This window comes from Struthio camelus, chromosome 16, assembly GCF_040807025.1.
Source record: "Struthio camelus isolate bStrCam1 chromosome 16, bStrCam1.hap1, whole genome shotgun sequence".
Taxonomy (NCBI): domain Eukaryota; kingdom Metazoa; phylum Chordata; class Aves; order Struthioniformes; family Struthionidae; genus Struthio; species Struthio camelus.
The window spans coordinates 22,000,793-22,018,972 of record NC_090957.1 but is presented as its reverse complement, the minus strand read 5'-3'; the positions used below and the strand labels follow the sequence as shown (position 1 = coordinate 22,018,972).

The 18,180-nt window shown below is 41.9% G+C and overlaps 1 long non-coding RNA gene across 12 annotated transcripts in view; it reads left to right on the top strand.

Moving 5' to 3' along the window:
• The window catches only part of LOC104147940 (uncharacterized), a 213,293-nt gene that overhangs the window by 99,041 nt on the left and 96,072 nt on the right, over window positions 1-18,180 (top strand). For 8 of the 12 annotated variants that reach the window (XR_011134834.1, XR_011134838.1, XR_011134844.1 and 5 more), the window contains 3 exons: window positions 5,311-5,447; window positions 9,878-10,017; window positions 10,988-11,125. The exons of 1 other annotated variant lie outside the window; for it this stretch is intronic. This is a non-coding gene — a long non-coding RNA (uncharacterized lncRNA). Of the gene's footprint in view, window positions 1-3,645; window positions 3,762-5,310; window positions 5,448-9,877; window positions 10,018-10,987; window positions 11,126-18,180 lie in introns of those variants that run through there. 3 more of the 12 variants (XR_011134839.1, XR_011134840.1, XR_011134841.1) reach the window with 2 other exon arrangements.

Genomic DNA, 18,180 nt, shown 5'->3' with positions numbered 1-18,180 from the left:
CCAAAGATAGCTGTCAATTTTCTTGGTATGATTGCAGAATCCCAGGAGAATTTTAAAGGAATACAGAAACGATTCTGAGTAAGGTTCAGTGCAATGCTACTATTTTTACTTAGGTAAAGTGGTCATTAATTAAAAGATATTGATGTTCTGAACCTTTGCTTCAGAAGGAAGTATCAGGGTGAGTGCCTGTCCTACTGCAGTGAAGAGCTCAGGGATCTGTAGTGCATCCCTGCAGAAATATTTCCAGGATCTTAGTACATCTTGCGCTACTAAAAGACTTGTACCGGATCTTCTTTGGAGATTCATCTTTGAAAGTCTCTGCTGTGGCCATTGCAGCTTTTCTACTGGCTACTGATATCACTAGTCTTTTTGTGGTGTTTAAACACACATGTATATAGATACAAAATATGATACAGTTGGTGTCCTCTGAAAGGATTGGCTATGTCTTAGCAGATAAAGGATGGCTTTCCCCTTAGAGCAGCTTTCTTTATTCCACAGTTGGGGCCCCGCAAGTTTTGCAGCTAGATGAAAATGTGTCATCTTGAAACAGAAAAGTGCCATTTATGGCTAGGCTAAATAAAAAGGCAGCGGAGAAATGAATATGACAAATTGCTTTGTAACTGTCTGTAACTCGATGGCTGAATTGCTTTGGATAAACTAAAAATAGAGTCAGACCTTGATCCAAAGCCTGGAACCTTTTCATGGTCTTACACAACTGCGGAAAAATGACGCTGATGGTGATGTAAAATGAGTCCTATCCAGAAATTGTGTTTATTAGTACAGTTTCACCAGCTTCAATTTTGAGGGAGATTTCTGGGGTGATAGGGATGGGTTCTCTCCTCCAAAGATGACCTATACACCAGTTCATCCGTTTTTGGAAAGAAATGTCAGTGCCATGTTTTATATGCTATCAGAACTAGGTCTGCTTGTAAGGATCTGAACCTGGTAGTACAATCTGTTTCTATCACATGCTGGACCAAACCATCCGTTGTCTAATAGGCATATCCAAAGTTTGGAGATGTCATTAAGATTACTTAAGACCTGGAAAGGTCAATATTGTTTGTAGCTTAGCACCCAAACTCTAGCAGCTGTATTACGAAGCTCTTAAACGTGAAAGACACCCACTAAATATCTCCATTTTTAAGGTCAGGCATATACTCAAATATATTCCTGGAAACCCATGAGCATTCAAGCTGACCTGCTTCTAAATCATCCCTATACCAACTTAAATTTGCCTTCTGATGATTATTTGGGGTAGCTATTGAATGTGGAGCAAAAGCTCTGGCCTCCATTCTAGCGCTAAACTGCAAAGGGAGGGAGGGAGATTGGCAAGGAACAGGAGGCACAGAAAGACACCCCTCCCCCCCCCCCCTTAAATTCGGGTTGTCTGCATTAAGTTACTGAACCAGTACAAAATTCAGCTGTGAAATCTTTGCTCAGCCTCCCTGCAGGATAACATAAGAGGCACTCTGGGTTGGGGCTCCCACTTGAGAACAGATGATTATTGGCCCTTATTATCATGAGTTACTTATCAGCATGTACTGAAGATATTGAACTCTTTTAAGTGTCACAACTGTAAAGCAAATCCAATATTATAGTTATTTTGAATTAGTACCTTGGAAAAAACCAAGTATGTTCTGAAAGTAATGATATCCTCTGCAAAACAGAACTGCAAAATAAAAAGCCAGCCTTATCTGAATTAATTTTCTTTTGCCCTTGATAGATTTTGCAATAAATTACTTATTTAATGGATAGCATGAAACATCACACAGTGGTATTTTAAACGTTCAAATGCCTTGATCATTTAATACTATTTTCCCTTTTTATTATGCCATAAGCAGAATTTTAATTATAATATTTATGCAAATGATGTTTGTATAATCATATTTGAAAGACTGTGTGGATCAAATTTTCCAGCCAATTTATCTAAATACAAGCTTTAAACTTTCCCTTTATCACTGTCACAAACACTCTTTCTCTTAATTTGTCGTTTCAGACACTTCCCATTAAAGCGCCATATAAAGCTCTGTATCATTTGTGGCCTCCAAAAAAAAGTAAGGTCTCTATATCTGTGGTAGGAAAACCTAAGCATGCATTTAAATAAATGGCTGCATTTTTCCCTCCACAGCCTGTGTATAGGATGCAAAAAATCTCAGCATTGTTTTTTTAAGATTATTTATTTTTAAACTGTACTGTTTTTTTTTTTCTCTACCTTGCAAATTTTGCTTCTGTCCATGATATTTAACCTGGAAGACACTATGGACAGCTGGAGGGCTCTGAGACTGGTGGCTGTGTATGCTGCCTGAGCGTGTGACAGGTAATGGCATGCCGGTAGATGGCACTCCAGAATTAGGCAGCATGGCTCCAGATTACATAGCATTGCTCCAAATTAGGCAGTGTTGCTCTGGGCCGAGGCACTCCAGAATTAGGTAGCAATACTCCTGACTGATACAGATGGGGTTTTTGTGTGTCTGTAACTTGTTATATCACAATCAGAGAGGGATGGAAACAGAGTCTACAGTCACAGTGAAGTCTGTTCTGTTCAGCACTAGGCTTTGTGTGGAGGCAGGAAAATTTACTTTAGTTTCACCTTTAACTACCCTTCTCCTTCCTCTGAAAGAGATAATGTTAGTCATAAATCATGCCAGTTTATGGGTGCAATCGGTGTCCTTCCTATCTGCGGAGCGTCATAAGCTGTTTCTCTGCTCTCTTGCAACCCCATTTACTTATTGCCCCCCTAGCTGAGGTTTATAAACAAAGCATGTAAACCTGGGAGGAGTGAGCGCCCTGTTCTGAGTCTGAAAGCTTTTCAGCTTCCAATGGAACTTGTTTTTCTGGGCTGAAATCTTATATACCACTTATTTTCTACCAAACACCAGCAAATACTGGCAAATATTGTAATGAGCTGAGAACAGAGAGACCTGCTGGCAGGTAAGAAAGATTCTCTTTTCTATCAGGAGGGTCCTTCTTCAAACAGCTCTCCGTTTGCTTTTGTGTAACAACAGAGGAGATGCAGGCAGGAGATGTTAGGGCGTGTAAGACTTCCTCAATTATGGCTACTTCTGTGGATGTTTATTAAAGGAAGTAGCTAATATGCAGTCAAGAAAGGATATCTGCTTTTCCTTACGTTTAGCACTCCACTAGTTCAATTAGGGCTTGCTTGAGGTTTTGCTCTGCTTCCATACCCCTCCAAGGACATCTCCGGAAAACAAGCAGGAAAGACAAAACCTTGATATTTCTAAAGTTGGGGGAAAAAAGGGCATGAGAGAAGTGAAAAAAGACCTTAAACTCTTCTGATCCTTTTCTTTACTTTGTCAAGGGGGATTAAAAAAAAAAGTACAGATAATTTATTTCCCATATGTGTCACACTGGATGCTCAAACACACACCAAAATTTCAGATGTTGGATACTTCCCTATGTGGAATAGGTTTTATGTAGCCACCTGTTTATCATTGGATCTGATTCCTGAAAGATTCTGTCAGAAAGGATTATCTCATGATAGAGAGTGAGAGGGGAAAGAAAACCAAATGACCCACACCTGGGTGCCAATTAACCACCTGGTGATTGGAAAGGGGTGGGCAGAACCTGAAGTTCTTATCAGTCAGACTCAGCTGCACTCATGAGGAGGTGGAAAGGCTCTCCAGGCTGGAAAATACCTGTAAAGGGGTGGGAGAAGATGCAGTGTGATATGGGGGAGCATATGAAGAAAACAAGGTGCAAGTACAGACCTCTTCTGCAGGAGCTCTGGGCTTTTCTAATAGGTAAGTAGGCTACAACAAAGGGAGGTGTGAGCATGAGCAGTGCTAGGTGCAGTCCTGCACCTAGGAGTGTCGGCCTGGCCACAGGCTGTGTTTGCTGGTCTGGGTTGAGCTGAGACATAAAACCTTAAAGTTATGGCTTAGTTTTTACATAAAGTGTCCATAGTTTTTTTTATCTCAAGTAGCAGCTTAAGTATGACAGTGCTCTTGCTTAGGTGAGGTAGGGAACAGTACAAATAGCAGTGGGTTGATGGGAAGTGTATCTGGTCCTTAATTTCCAGGCTGCTACACAATAATTGTATGCTAATAGCTCAGGAAGGCACCAGCACCTGTAATGACAAGCTTAATGTCTTTCCCCTTCTCATTTTAAATCAGCTTAGAATGTCACATGTAAATCCACTATGCTGTATTAGTGCATGACAATGTTCATTAGCAAATGACTCCAGGGTTGTCTAAATGAGAAAAGCAATTAGGCAGATTTGTGGAAGACAAAACATGTATTGATTAATGTAATGATGACACATGCCAAATAACTTTAGGCTCCAAGCAAAGTAGAAATCCAAAAAAAAAAAAAAAAGCTGAAAGCTGGTGTCTGGTTAAGGTATAAGTCAACAATTATGAGCTTTTTTCTGACTACCTTTTAACACTCATGGCATTAATCATTGCTGCATTGTATGTAACACTCTAAAGAAAAGAAGCAACCAGTATTTTCCCCATTTTTAAAGGAAATTATATATCCAATACCTTTTAATGTGATTAACAACTATAGGGGGAAACTGTTTAAGAGGAGCAGTTAAGAGGAATATTAGTGCCATTTAGACCGTGTTAAATAACCAAGGTTATATCTGCTTAACTGTGAATTTGGAGGGCCTGCCTTGTGGGTAAGATAAAACTGTTCACTTGGATAATGAAGCAAGTGGTACCTGGAAAAGATTATAATTGTTACTGAAATAGGTCTATGGCAATATTTATTTATTTGGCTTTCACTGTGATGAATAATGAATTAGCACAGAATCCCGGTACATCAGAAAGATGCCAGTACCTGGAACAGGCATATTATTCTGCAGTGAAAAATAGATACATTCCTAAAGGCATTATGTGAAAGGAGGGAAAAAGCAAAAGTATGACTGAGCTTTTTCTTTGGTCACAGCTCGGTGGTCTGAACTGATTTTTTGAAAGCGGCTGGACTAGAAAAGATCAAAACCAGGTTGGAATTGTTTTTCAAAGGACCTCTCTGAAAAGGGGTTGTTGCCTCTGAGAGGTGTTCCTGCTGTCTTGGGGTGACAGTCAGGATACAAATGACCATATGGGGGAAAAGGTTCGCTAGGCAGGCGGGTGGATGGAGGGGCATCTGAACATCTAGAAACAAGCACCCGCCTACAGTGACGGGAGATTTCTTATGTTGTTTGCTCTTGGTGTAGCGAGAGCAGTCCAAAGCCATCATTTGAGCCCTGGGACATGAACAGAAGAAAACCATTTTTGCTCATTTAAGAAGGACTTATTCTCTGTGCTTCTGCTTCCTTTCACCTGTGTTTCTGTCTTTGCTCTGTAGAGGTGTAAAAGTTCTCCAACTACGCAGCAGAGAGGGGTTCGGTTGCAGTTCAGTCAAAAGCAGAAGCCTGCTCCCCAGAGCCTTATGCTGCTAAAAAAGCACTGAGTTGCAGAAGAAGGAACTGCCTTCCCAACTGGGTAAGATTCCTCCTATCTCTTTCCTTTCTCTCCTTGAATTTCAGCAGTGTCACAAAGGATCAGCTTTTCTTGCAGTAGCTCTTTGCCCCTCTGAGGCACAGGCTGAGTGACTGAAGCTGCCTTCCCCCTATCCATGTGGGTAGGCCTGAGATAGGGAGGGCAGGGTGAGGCAAACACAAAAAGAGACTTTGTCTCCTACCCTTATGCTTGGAGTATGCTTCCATCATCCATGTCAGAGGTGTGGAACAGCAACCGAATCGTCATCACTTCTCCATCTCTTCTCACTACAGTGAGACAGTTTAAATCTATTCTTGTTCTGCTTTTATATCTGACAACTGATTTAACCCTGCAGAGCTTATGGGTATGTTTGGACCCTGCCACAGGAAAGCTGAGCCAAAGGAACTGAGAGCAGAGGTAAACTGTGCTGCAAATGTTTGCACAACCTGCTGCCAAAGGCTTTTAGTAGTGGCAGTGTCTTTTGTACTTGGAACTGAGATGAGTGAACTACTGCTTTCTCCAGCTGACCCCTTGCAAAATCTGATTGCTTCTGTTATCTTTAGCAGGCAGGAAAGAAAACATTTTGTTAGATGAAAATATATGTATTGAAGCTATGTTTATATTTTCTTCATAACTATCTGCTTGAAATGACAGCTTACTTAGAGGAAATAGAGCACTAATATGCATAAAAACTTTTATTAATGTAAAGTACAAGACAGCACATATAAAGAGATATCCTTTCATTACACAGCGAGTATATTAAACAAAACAGTTGTATCCTGGCACCAGCTCAGTTTTCTGGAGGGGTAATTTGTTGTATGAATGTAGGGACCTATTAAATTAACTATGACCTGGTAGATGAAGTGTAAATTAAAAACTCTTCTATGCACTCCTGTTTTTTTGTCTCTGGAAGGTACCAATGTTACTAAATAGGAAAGTGCTCTTTTGGAACTCATGTTTCAAAGTTAAGCAGAAGGACAAAAGTGCTGGGTAAATACAAGCTGGAGAGTAATCATCATCTTGCCTCTAATGTTCAGCAGCGTTGTTAAAATCCTGGGTACTAAGCTATTCCCTGAGTGACTGGAGTAGAGAACGTGATCAAGCTTGGTGTTAGCGTTGTGAAGTCAGTGAGAAGGATTCTGTTGACTTGCAGCAGCCTTGGAATAAAGCCATTAACTTAAGCTCAGGAAAGGGTGTGAATTCCTAGTCAGTGTGTTAGAAATGTATGCACGAGGTCATGAAAGGAAGAGTAATGTGTCTTTTGCCACCGATTCCTCCTTGTTTCTAGAGCGTGTGCACTATGCTAGAGCATAGCAACCTGATGTCTACAGCTTTTGTTTTGTCAACACCCTTGTGTGATTCCTTGCTTTTATCAAAACGCATAGTATGCAAGAGACCATTCTCCAGTCTAGTGAATATCCATGCTAACCAATATGCCCTTTTCTCTGTAGCAATATTTTTCTTAATTTCTAGCAATCCCTATCCAGATGTATTGGCTAAAAGAACACTAGGCAGCGGCACGAGTTCAGCTTGCCTTTCAGGTTGTCTCTGCCCTCCTGCTCTTGAACCAACATGTTGCTCCTTGAGTGTAGCTCTATGCTTTGAACTGTAAACCCCCAGCAATGGAGGCGTTGGTGCCTTGCACTAGTGCAGCAGCTTAACACAAATACTGCTGTGAGCCTGGCCAGTTATATTGATGTCACTGTGGAGCTAATTGTGGAAGTACAAGCAGTACTTCTGGTATACTACAAACAACTAGGAACTGTCTTGCAGGTTGGGGGGAGGAAGGGAGGGAGGGGCCAAAAGCTAGCTCATGCAGAGTTATCTGTTAAGGCTGGATCCTAATGACAGCAGTTTAAACATTAGTGTCTTTAATTATTTCCTAGCTTAATTTGGCAGAACCAGACAGTGTTCCTCACCCGCCCCCCAGCAGAAAACCTCTCCCCATCCCTTAACTAACTGCTAGCACATCAGCCAGTCCTTGAAGATCCGCCCGTTTGTTTTTCAGGACACACAGTCTCTGTAGATTGTAGATGGATGACTAGTGACTGCAGATCTTAGCTCAAAAAGAGATCTACTGTGTAATTTCCTGTCCTTCCCAAGAGGGATTCTGAATCAGGAGATCTGAGGGGAGCTAGGTGCCAAGTATCAAAGCCTCATGTCAGGAAACCTGCTTTTCCCTGCTGCTCACTTGCCTGTGATACTCATTCAGACAAAAAACTGAGGCAGGAGTGCTGTCTGGGCAGCTGTGAGGGGGGTATACACAAACAATTTTCCTTCTGTTGATGAGTGAGAAACATAAAGAAGGCTAATGCCTTAATAAAAATCAGATGTGAATGACCTTGTGTTCTCCATCTCTGGAGCAGATACACACTTCTCCCTAAATGGTATTAAAATTAAGCATTACAGTCTTGTCTTACACCAATTACCTTGGCAGTGATCCCCTCTGTCTAGGGACGGGCTTTCCCTTATACCATCTGTATGTATGTGCATGTTTTCTTTTATAGCTCTGGCTATAATGACTAGATAGAAGAAAAGCATCTAGTGTTAGGATATTGTGCCTATTTTAAATAATTATCTTGATACATTGGTAACGTGCATAAAACATAAAGCCTTTCACCCCCTTCCCCCCCCTACCCCTATCCTCCAGAGAACTGAAAAGGGAAAATGGTAATAAAAAGGCCAGACCTAATTTCAGTTTGTTCAGCTGCATGCAATGCAAATGCTGTAGGCATGGGCTTAAAAGGTAGTGAAAAGTACGGTTCAGGAGCTTTAAAAAAAAAAAAAAATGCTGGTAATGGCACAAGTTGTACGTAACAGGGAACAAGAAGAAACAAGATAAGTGAGACTGGGCTCCGAAAGCCTAACCTGCTCAAAGGAAAGAACTGTGTAATCCCAGTCTGACTACTCGTTCACTCTAGCAGAATAACTCTGAGGCAGGCAGGTGACATGGCTTGCCAGGGCAGAAAAGCCCTGCCTGCTTGCTACTGATACCTAAGGAAGTGTCTCCTGAGAAAGTACCATGGTCGGAGTGAAAGTTCTCATTAGCATCCTTGCTGCTGTGCCAAGGCAGGAAGAATAAAATAAGTGTAGCAAGCGTAGTAAGGAAGGAAAACAGTTTCTTATTGGAGGAGGTAGAGGAGGAAAACAGTTAGTTTTCTGTTACAGGAACATCATTCCAGTTTTTATTCTCCAGATTGGGTACTCTGGCTACTACAGGGTTATTCTTAGCATGCCCCTACCATCCCACAGTCAGATTAGTAGGAGTTGCTCTACCTGTTGTTAGGGAGGAAGAAATAGAGCTTTGAGGCGGCTGGGTCAAATCTGTTCCTGATTCAGTGACCGAAGTGTTTGTGCTGTAGCTGCCAGCCGGTTCAAGTTCAATGTGTTACTCATAGTCTCGTTCCTCGTGGGTGAAAGTTCAGCAGAACTGGCTAGGAAAATGCTTGTCTTGACAAAAGAGTTTTAGGTTGAGATAAAACTCTTGATTTCCACACATAAGCAAGATAGTATTCTAAGTGTTGCAAAAAAGGAAGTAGGTATGCAAGGTGTCTGTTGGTGGCACTTCAGGAGCAGGTAGTGCACCCAGAGCTCAGCTTGGGGAGGAGTTGGGAGAAACTTTGTGAGGATGTCCTTTACCTGAAAATCCATTTTCCTGTTTGAAAAAGACTTCAGTTGAAATGCCCTTTATAGCAGTTGTGTTTAGGCAAAACAGCTGGTGCTAGCATTTAGTGTTGTGCCAGGTACACCAATACTGCTTCTAACTAAGTTCAGATAGTTCTGCCTCTGCAAACACTGCAGATGTCTTGGAATTGAGCAAAATATTTCCCTATTAGAACCAATAAAGAAAGAATGGAAACAAATTGGTCCAGGGCTCTAGAAGATGAAGCTGGCATAAATATTAAAGCAAAAGGCTTATTTCTCTTACGCGAGCCTTAGCAGTTGTTGCCTGCCCTGCTGTCTGCTGAACTTTGTATCCTGGTACCAAACTTTGGTAGCTTTCTGTGGGGAGACTTGACTGACTTGCAGGAGATTGGGATTATGTATAGGGCCTGATGATACTGATTTGGAGGGGGAAGAGGGAGGGTAGGTACTGTTGGTCCCAGGGAGGATTAGCGCATGCAAATTTGTAGGAAACTAGGCTTTATTGTTTCACACATGTCCTGTGAATTCTGCCCAGTGTAATTATGAGACTCTGCAGGTGCTTATTTCCTTATGATATCTGCAAGCTCCTGCACTGTGTACCATCAGTGGCAGCATGCTACAGGGACTTGCTGCATGCAGCAGAAGGTGCTTGCCTGTGGTGTTGCATGGAGAATGCTCTTTGAGGTGCCCAGAGTGCTTCCAATTTCAGCAATGGCTTTTTTTTTTTGCTTCCTGTTCATCTCCTTAAACTTAATAGTCTTGTTCTTTCCTGTCCCTTTTCTGTTCAGATGTGTTTCCAGAGGCTCCTTTCTTCACTCACCTGTCCCTGGGACCCTCTTTCCATCTTCCTCTGTGACTTAAGTGTGAAGGCTGCACTCCCCTACTTGAAACCAGCTGTCTGTATGATTGTGAAGCTTTCCTGAGCAAGGTATGGCCGCTGTAACTTCAGGTCACTCAGCCAGCTCCCAGGCAGGCCAGTGCTCCACCTCCTCCATCTCTTGGCTCCCTGCAGCAGTGAGCAAGGGGGCCCACAGACTGCTCAGACAATGCCACTGGCTTTGGTTTTCTTGTTTCCCTCTGAGAAAATCTGACTCTGCATGCTTACAACAACTGTCCCCCCTCCCCGTCCCCCCCCCCCATTAAAATGGGGAGGATTACAGCTGCTTCAAACCTGGAGTTTTCAAACACGCCTAGTTTTTCTAATGTGTTTTAAAGTACTGTGTCAGTTTAATAAGTATTTTGACTTGTTTTACTGAACTACTTTAGCAAATCCTCTACATAACCTAAAAAGATGGAAATCAATCCCTAGATTGGAGAACTTACCCACTCCTCTTATTTCACACAGTTAAATGACTGAGTAATAGATCCATAAATGAACATCTTATTAGCCTAATCCTGAATGGAAGAATACACAAATCAGCCATTTGTTCAGTGGATATCATTTAAGCTTGCCATCCATCTTAGTCAAAGGAGATGCCTAGTTTAATTTATCAATGCCTAGACAAGAACTCCCAGAGAGGAGGAGGGGAGGGAGAAACAGTCTACAGCTGGCACTCTTCTGCTTTTGATTTAGTAAAGCTGCTATCTAATTGCAAACACACCTAAATTCAGCAGTTTCTACAGCTGTGGACTCTCCTGCTTAAACATAAAGAAGCAGAGGGGTATACAAAAATATCTAATTAAAAAAAGGATTAGGCTCCTTACATCAACTGTCAGATGGCAATAAGAAAAAGAAGGGAAAGAGGGTTGTGGTTCACCCAGGGACTGTAAAATCAGTGGATGCCTTTCTATCAAGGGTAGGATGGGGTGGATTGTGGACTAAGCATGTACAAGTTTTTTAAACAGTTGAAAGTCAAACAAGACAGTTCTGTATTAATCTTACTGAATTCTTCATTCAGTTCCCCTTCCAGGTCCAGATAGTATGCAATCCCCTGTAAACTATAGACATTGCAAGTCCTAAAACAAATTACCGTGTTAACGGAACATGAGTACCAACGGCAAAATATTTTTCCAGCAAGCAGCAGTGCTCTTGCTAGGTAAGTCTGGTGTTTGTTACTTTTCCCTTCTCAGAAGGGCAGCTGCAATGTCCTAGTTTAATTGATCTGCTTGTCTACCACAACATTGTCTTTAAACTTACTTTAACCTTTTTAAAAGAAAGACATAGTAGATTCATTTTGCTCCTGTTGATGTTGGTGGATAGGACATTGGACCCTTTGGAGCTGTAATTCTCGATGGTTTCCTGCAAGTGCTGTGTCTTTCTTGCCATGTATAATTTGTTCAGATTGGGTGCAGAGCAAAGCAGAGCTTAAAAGCTCCTTGTGTAGCAAGGCTGTGCTTCCTTGGCTTCCTGGCATCTAGCATTCAAAAAAAATTCATGTCAGGTCTTGGTGCTGTGGATGTGTACTGAACAGCTTTTGAAGGTTTGTACCCAAGTCACCACTGAAAATGGCACCACATCTCAGTTTATCAGGCAGGTGCCAGGATCTTAACTATAATGCTGGTTCAATGATTTGAGTGAGGGGTCTTAGCTGATCATGGGAGCTGTGGTTTCAGGGGTGGTGTTGTTGGGGTAAAACAGCATGCATCTTTTCCTGTTCTCAAATTCCAATACTAACTCATGCCAGTAAGGCCAACCAGGAGAAAAGAAGAGCAAGCCGTTGTCTGAATACTGTGAGCTTTCACACATGCTCCTTTGGCAAGCAAAGTAGCAGTAATGTTGAACAGGAGTTCTTGCAAGAAGCTGGGAGACCCTGGCACAGTCCCTTGCCATCCTCTGAGAGCCTTGTAAGGAGAGGTATGGGGACTTGTAAACACTGATGCTGCTTACCACAGTGATTCCGTAAGAAGAATTTCTTCCCTTTGCAGAGGAGAAAGAAGCATAAGACTGATGCACAGTTCAGTCCTGTATAAGCCTGCATGTTGGGGCTGCAGGCAAAGGTGAAGCTGGTCAACAGCTATGCTAACTGGTGCAGTTCCTCCTGGTAGTCTTTCACATCTACCAGTGGGCTCATTTCTGTGGTCAATCCCTAGTTTCCTTCAGTCAAGACTAGCTCATGTTCTTTAAAAAGTTGGCCTCTTTTCATCTGGATTAGGGCACAATCACACAAGTAGTTTAAATTACAGATCTTGGGAGGAGGGAGTGCTGCCAAGGTTGTGGTGAAAGGTGTTGGAGGAGTAATTACTACCAGTCATGCACTTTGATGTGGAACCAGAAGTACTTCTTCCTGCAGCTCTTGGCCATCCTAAACCTAGATGACTGAGGCACTGTGGGTGTGTCAGGAGTGGAAGTTCTGGACTAAGCCTTTCCTTTTGCACAGTGCTGTGTCCTTGAAACTGGACAAGAAATTTGCGTTCCCTTTAAAACTGTCTAAGACATCATTTAGATGCAAAACTTGTCATCAGTATTCATGTCCTTTGTTCTCAGATGGCTTTTATTGAGCCAGATTTGAAATGATCGGAAATGGGAGAGTGGCGGATATGTAGAAGAGACTTACAAGTTTAGGCTGGAATTCACAGAGATCGCCTAAAGACGACCTAGAGAGCCGTGATCTGGAAATATAGGATGTTTTTATTGTGTGGGTTTCCCCCTGCCAGCCCCTTCTAGGTCTTTATTAAGGTTTCTAGGTCTTTATTAAACTGTGTACTGGGAAAAAATAAGTACAAAAGAGAAGGGAAAATGGCCTTCAGTCAACATTAGTAGTCCAAAATAAATCAGTATGCAGTTTTTTTAGGAACTAATACTTCATCATGCATGACTTAAATGCTGCTGATTGAATCAATCCTAGAGCTATTGCACTTAAGACTGCATTATCCCATTGGCATGGGAGGCATTGTTTTTACACCCGTAATATGAATATGCTGCATTCAATGGGAAGAGCTGGTAGTCAGTGGTTCTGTAAAATAAAATACTACTTTCATGAGAAAGTGTTTCTTGAGAATATGCCCCTCAGAGCCACGACCTCAGGCTGTGCAATTCAGACTGGCTTCACAGAAACAAGCAGTGGTTCATCTTGCTGACTTAGGCCACGAGAGGGACTCTTCTGAGACGGTGGGTAAAACAAAAACAGGACTGCTGCAAGGGATCACTCTTGTATCTGTGGGTCAGAGCCATGACTAAGTGAGACCTGATGTGGGCTACAGCAGTGAAAAGGTGCTGCGGTGTCTGGAATTGGGCTCCTTGAAAAGGATAAAATGAGTGTTTAATACAGGAAACAACTGCAGTGAGACAAGCAGACTTGTTGCCTGTTTTTTTTTCCCCCCTGGTGCAGCCTCTGTTCGCTAGGTAACATGCACACACAGTGAATGCTGGATGCGAGGAAGCACTTTCTGCTAGTTCATTATCAGAGTGACTTGCTCCTCCACCTGTGAAGTAGTATCGCAGGACGCGATACTGATAAAGCAAGTTCGGTTATAGGCTACGTTAGTAACATAGCTTGTTTCTTGTATTTGAGGGCTAAACCATCACTTCCACAGTGACGTAACCGTGGACTAATATTAGGCTGTTCTTCTGCAACGTACTTCCTCCGTTCTGCTTCCCACAACAGCCAACTTCTTGCTACAAATGCAGTTTTTTGTGTCAAGAACTTTCAACATTTCAAAAAGATATACATAGTTCCCAAATTCATAGCATTCCACTAGACTACTTTTGGAAACATTTTAGTTGTGCTTTTTAAGAATACTTTTGAAGTAGTGCAGTGCTAGTTGAATTTGCCTGTTTAATAGCTGAATGAAAAGAATCTAATTGGAAGTGCAGCTCTGTGAAGAGAGATCTTGAGCTGTGCATGTGTACAGGCCGCTGTTCTGAAGCGGTGTAACCCCTGCCCCAGACACTGAACGTTTAGGATGAAATTCTGCCTTCAGATGTGTGTGTTGGGGCACCAAGAGATCCTGTTGGTGTAGAATTGCTGTGTTCCAGTAACTCTGTGCTTCCTAGTAGTAATGCCTAGGTTTTCCCTTTTGTTCTCATGTAGAGTTTTTTTCCTCATCTAACTCGAATCATAATATAGCTCCTTAATGTCACTAAGTGTGTGATTTAGGCTTTTGATCAGTAGAATATAGTGAGCCAGAACACTTGTAATGAACCATATATTTATCTAGGGGGTCATACTACTTTTATCCTCAACCATAGCTCAAAAAAGTCCACTAGCTCTGCATCTCACTTTCAGTTTGTGCCTTTTAAAGGATAATCATGAAAAGAAAAATGTGGTAGTTGGAGGAAATGGGTTTGCTCTATGTTGCAGTTTGTAGAAGAGGTGTATGAGAGGCAGCAAAAGCAGGTTAGTCAGCTTTGCAAATCCCATGTGTGACAGTGCGAAACCTCTGTACGGGTAGAGGTAAAGTGCAGAGACAGCAAATTACTGTTCTATACCCAGATCACTTTTGTTCTGCATGGACCTAAGTGATTATCAGTGGACAAAGTAATATAGAATCAAGGGCAATTTATTTACAAGTCCAAATAGTATGAAGAAAACTACTCAAGCAGGCCACTTCATTCTTCCCACTTCTTTCAGGACCACAGAGTTGCAGGTTCCAATTTCTTTTTCTTTAGATTTTCCCCTCCAAAAGAATGCTTTTCATGCAACAAGTTAGAAGTTGTATTAAGTCAGGCAGTGATATTTTTTAACCTTAATGTCACAGCTGCAGAGAAGAATGGAATCATACAGGGAAATTAATGACCTCTCCTCTAGTTAGCTTTCTTTTATTATTATTTTTTTTAGGAAAAAAAGCCTAAAGCATTCCTAATCATTCTGCTTTCATATAAAATCCAATGTTTAATTGAAAGTTGTATTAATTCTGAAATAATTGCAAGTGCATCAGCTTGATATGAAAGAGTGTTTTCTTCATACTTTATTTCATGGCAAGTAGTATGTGCAACAACTGTGTAGGATAGCTAATTTGCATCTCATTACATTAGCTTTAATTTAGGATAATTTTTTGCTGCCTGATTGGTGTGGAAATAGTACAGCGATACGTTTTTTTAAGGGTGCATTTTGTTCACGTAGTTTTGTTAAGAAAGGGGCACAGTTGGATATGTTATGCTTGCTTATTTGCACATTGCTTCTGCAAAAAAAGTCATTTTCATTCTAATATGTTGTGGCACCCCTATATCCCATATATAATTAAGGTAATTCTTGACTTGTGTTTGTAAAAAGAATACGATGTCTTCAGTTCCGTTCTTTTTCAGCTCAGTTTTACTTGGAGTGTTGAAACAATACCACAGTCTAAAAACATGTTTATTTTTCTTTCAAATCTGGAGCCTTATAAAATAGTATTTGTGGCTAGATCCAAATTCTGCTGAGATTGGACGGGTTCCCACTGACCTCAATACCCTTTGCAGTTCCAGGTGAAGGAAGATGCTGAGGGGTAGGATAAGAACAACTTGCCTCTTTCAGCATCCTGGAGGTGTTTTAGCATGGGCCATCTACTGGAGAATGGGAATATTCCCTAAATATATTTTTTCTTTTTTTTTTTTGAAACTGAGACAGCAATGTTCAAGCCGAAATAGGAGGAATTTATAAAATATAGTTCATAACCTATAATGTCTTAGGCATGTGTAATTTTTTGATCCAACATGAGACTATTTGTCACACTACAGCAAACAAGTGAACGTTATGAAGTGAATTTAGAGAAGGGCTGAACACTTGCAATCGGCATTAGTTTTTCAAGAAAGCCTTTTCTGTGTTGGCACAACATTCAAAGAATGTCGCAGGGAGATGTGATCTGGCTGTATTTGAAAGCTGGGCCCTAGTGAAGGTGACTAAAAAAGATCTGAACTTGGGAAAATCTGGTGGTAACTTTGGTTTAATTTTATGTGCTCACAAAAGGGAGGGGGATATTCACTGATAGCTGGGATTGGTTTGGCCTTTTGTCTTAACAGATGCAGGTTAGGCATCTGTGACTGAAAGCGCTGCGCAGTAAAATCAGAGTTCTCAACTCTGCTTTGTTCTTCCATTATGCTTTCTTGAGGAATCTCTTACTGGTCTCTCTCTTCTTAATCACTGCAAATTCTGGTAGTTTCATCTATTATAAATTTTGCTTGGGCTTTCTTCATATATTGATTGTCTTTACAAAGAGAGGTTTGTAGTTTGTGGTGTGGGGGGTGTTTTGGGGGATGTTTTGGTCTCTTTGGTTTTTTGTTGTTGTTTTTTTTTTAAAGCTGGGCTTTCATGCCAAGCTCTTTGCTCCAGTTCATTTTGAATGTGTTTGTCTGAGCCTCCAGTGGTAGGAGATGACTGAAGAGGTAAATGTAAGCGCTGACCGATTAGTGGATTTTCCCCTTGTCCCAGTTGGGGAACTTCTCTCCCCCTGCCCTGCCCCGACCGGTGTCTAGTGTTTAATATAAGCCTAAAATCCAGAGTGTGACGAGAACATCATTATATTACATCAGCTGTTGTTTGCACTCTAGCTGGGAATAATAGCTATTAACGATGGGGTTTTATTTGCTCTTGTGCAAAGCTGTGGCTAGGGAAAACCCACTTCAGAGAAAAAATCCTGTTTGTCAGGCTTTGGAGCTTAATAAAATTCAAAAGATAGCTATAAAGCAGATACTGAATTTAGGGCTTCACCCACCCTTTTGTACTGCATTTCACTCTCTATACTGTAAAAGAGATGATGGACAGCCGTGGAGAATTAAGTTCCTTACCACAGAGGCGGGCTTCCCTCTGTGCAGGGTGCATCCAGGGAAACGTTATGTGTGAGTCAGCCTTGCCTCTGGATTCATTTAGTCCTGGGGAAAAACTGGAGCAGAGTTTTCTCCAGTATCTTCCGGCCTTGACTGAGAGCAGTGGTTCCTCCCCCATGGCTTGTGGACTCATGTGTTGCCCAAGAGACCCTATGGTATGGTTTATAATCACAAGTAAAGCAGAGGCTACTGTGAGGAGTGATTTTTAACCATGAGCCAGCAAAGGTGAATGTCACTGCGTCAGAGCAAGGCAGTCAGATGAGCAAGAGTTTGGAGCTTGGGCACAAGCCACGTTCATCTCCAGTGGTGCTGTGGCTGACAGGGGTTGGGAGGTGCACAGGGCCTTTGAACCAAGCAGTCTATAGCATTTCAGGACTGATTCAGCTGTCTCATGCTGGAGCCTCTGGAAGTCACGCATCCTAGTCTTTCTGTTGCAGCGAAATACAGCTGTCTCAGCAGTGTAAATGCTATACTAAGTGTGAACAGCTGTGGTCAAGATGGAGGTATGTTTTCTGTTGTGTTGACTGCACCACAAGGTGATGAGCAGGATGGATGATGGAGGTGATACACTGCCTTCAACTGCTGCAGTTCTTCGTCTTGAGGAAGCAGCAAAACTGCGGTGGACCTGAGTTGGTAGGGAAGATTTTCCACTGCTCCTACAAAGATTTCCTCTGGTCCACTAATGCTGTTTTCGTTCTCCATTGTCCGTGTTGTGTGTCTTTTGTTAGTGCTTGAAAATGCTTGGAAAGTGACATATTTGCTGCTGTTTTCTCTTGTTCTTTGAATAATTTGCTGTTCATTTGTTTAAACTGATATGCACAGCACTGTTCCTTCCTGTGGGTTTGAGCACTGAACTCCATGCATTGTCTTTACTCTGTCCTCTGTCTGTTTTTTGGTGTTAATATTTCAGATTTTTCAATGTCCCCATGGTATCAGAAAACTGTTGACCCTTCAGCCCAGACTGAACAATACCCTGTATTGAGCAAATTCAAATCCCTCTGTCAAGGACTAATCTGGGAGTGTTTGAGAATTCTTCTTGTGCCATTCAAAGTTTGGCTGGTTAACGGGGGCACTGCGTAAGAGTAAGTCAATAGAGTTGATTTTTCTCTCCTCTCCCCCCACCCAGTGCTGCAGAATCAGCTTCTGGCTATCTTTCTTTTGGTTGGTACCTCTTACTTACAGAAAGTAAAGCTCTGTTTAAGCTGGCATATTTTACTCTGCAGCATCTGTCTGCTGTGCTCATAAATCCATGCAGCTCTGTGGCTATGGCTTTGAGACTTCCAGGCTCTCCAAGTTCATACCAGAGCCTTTTGCAGATACTATTCCCCACAAACCTCAGAGTTACTGTGTGTGCATGTGTTACCAGAGCAGAAATGCCTCCTTTGACCCTCAAAATGCTGCCTCCCAGTT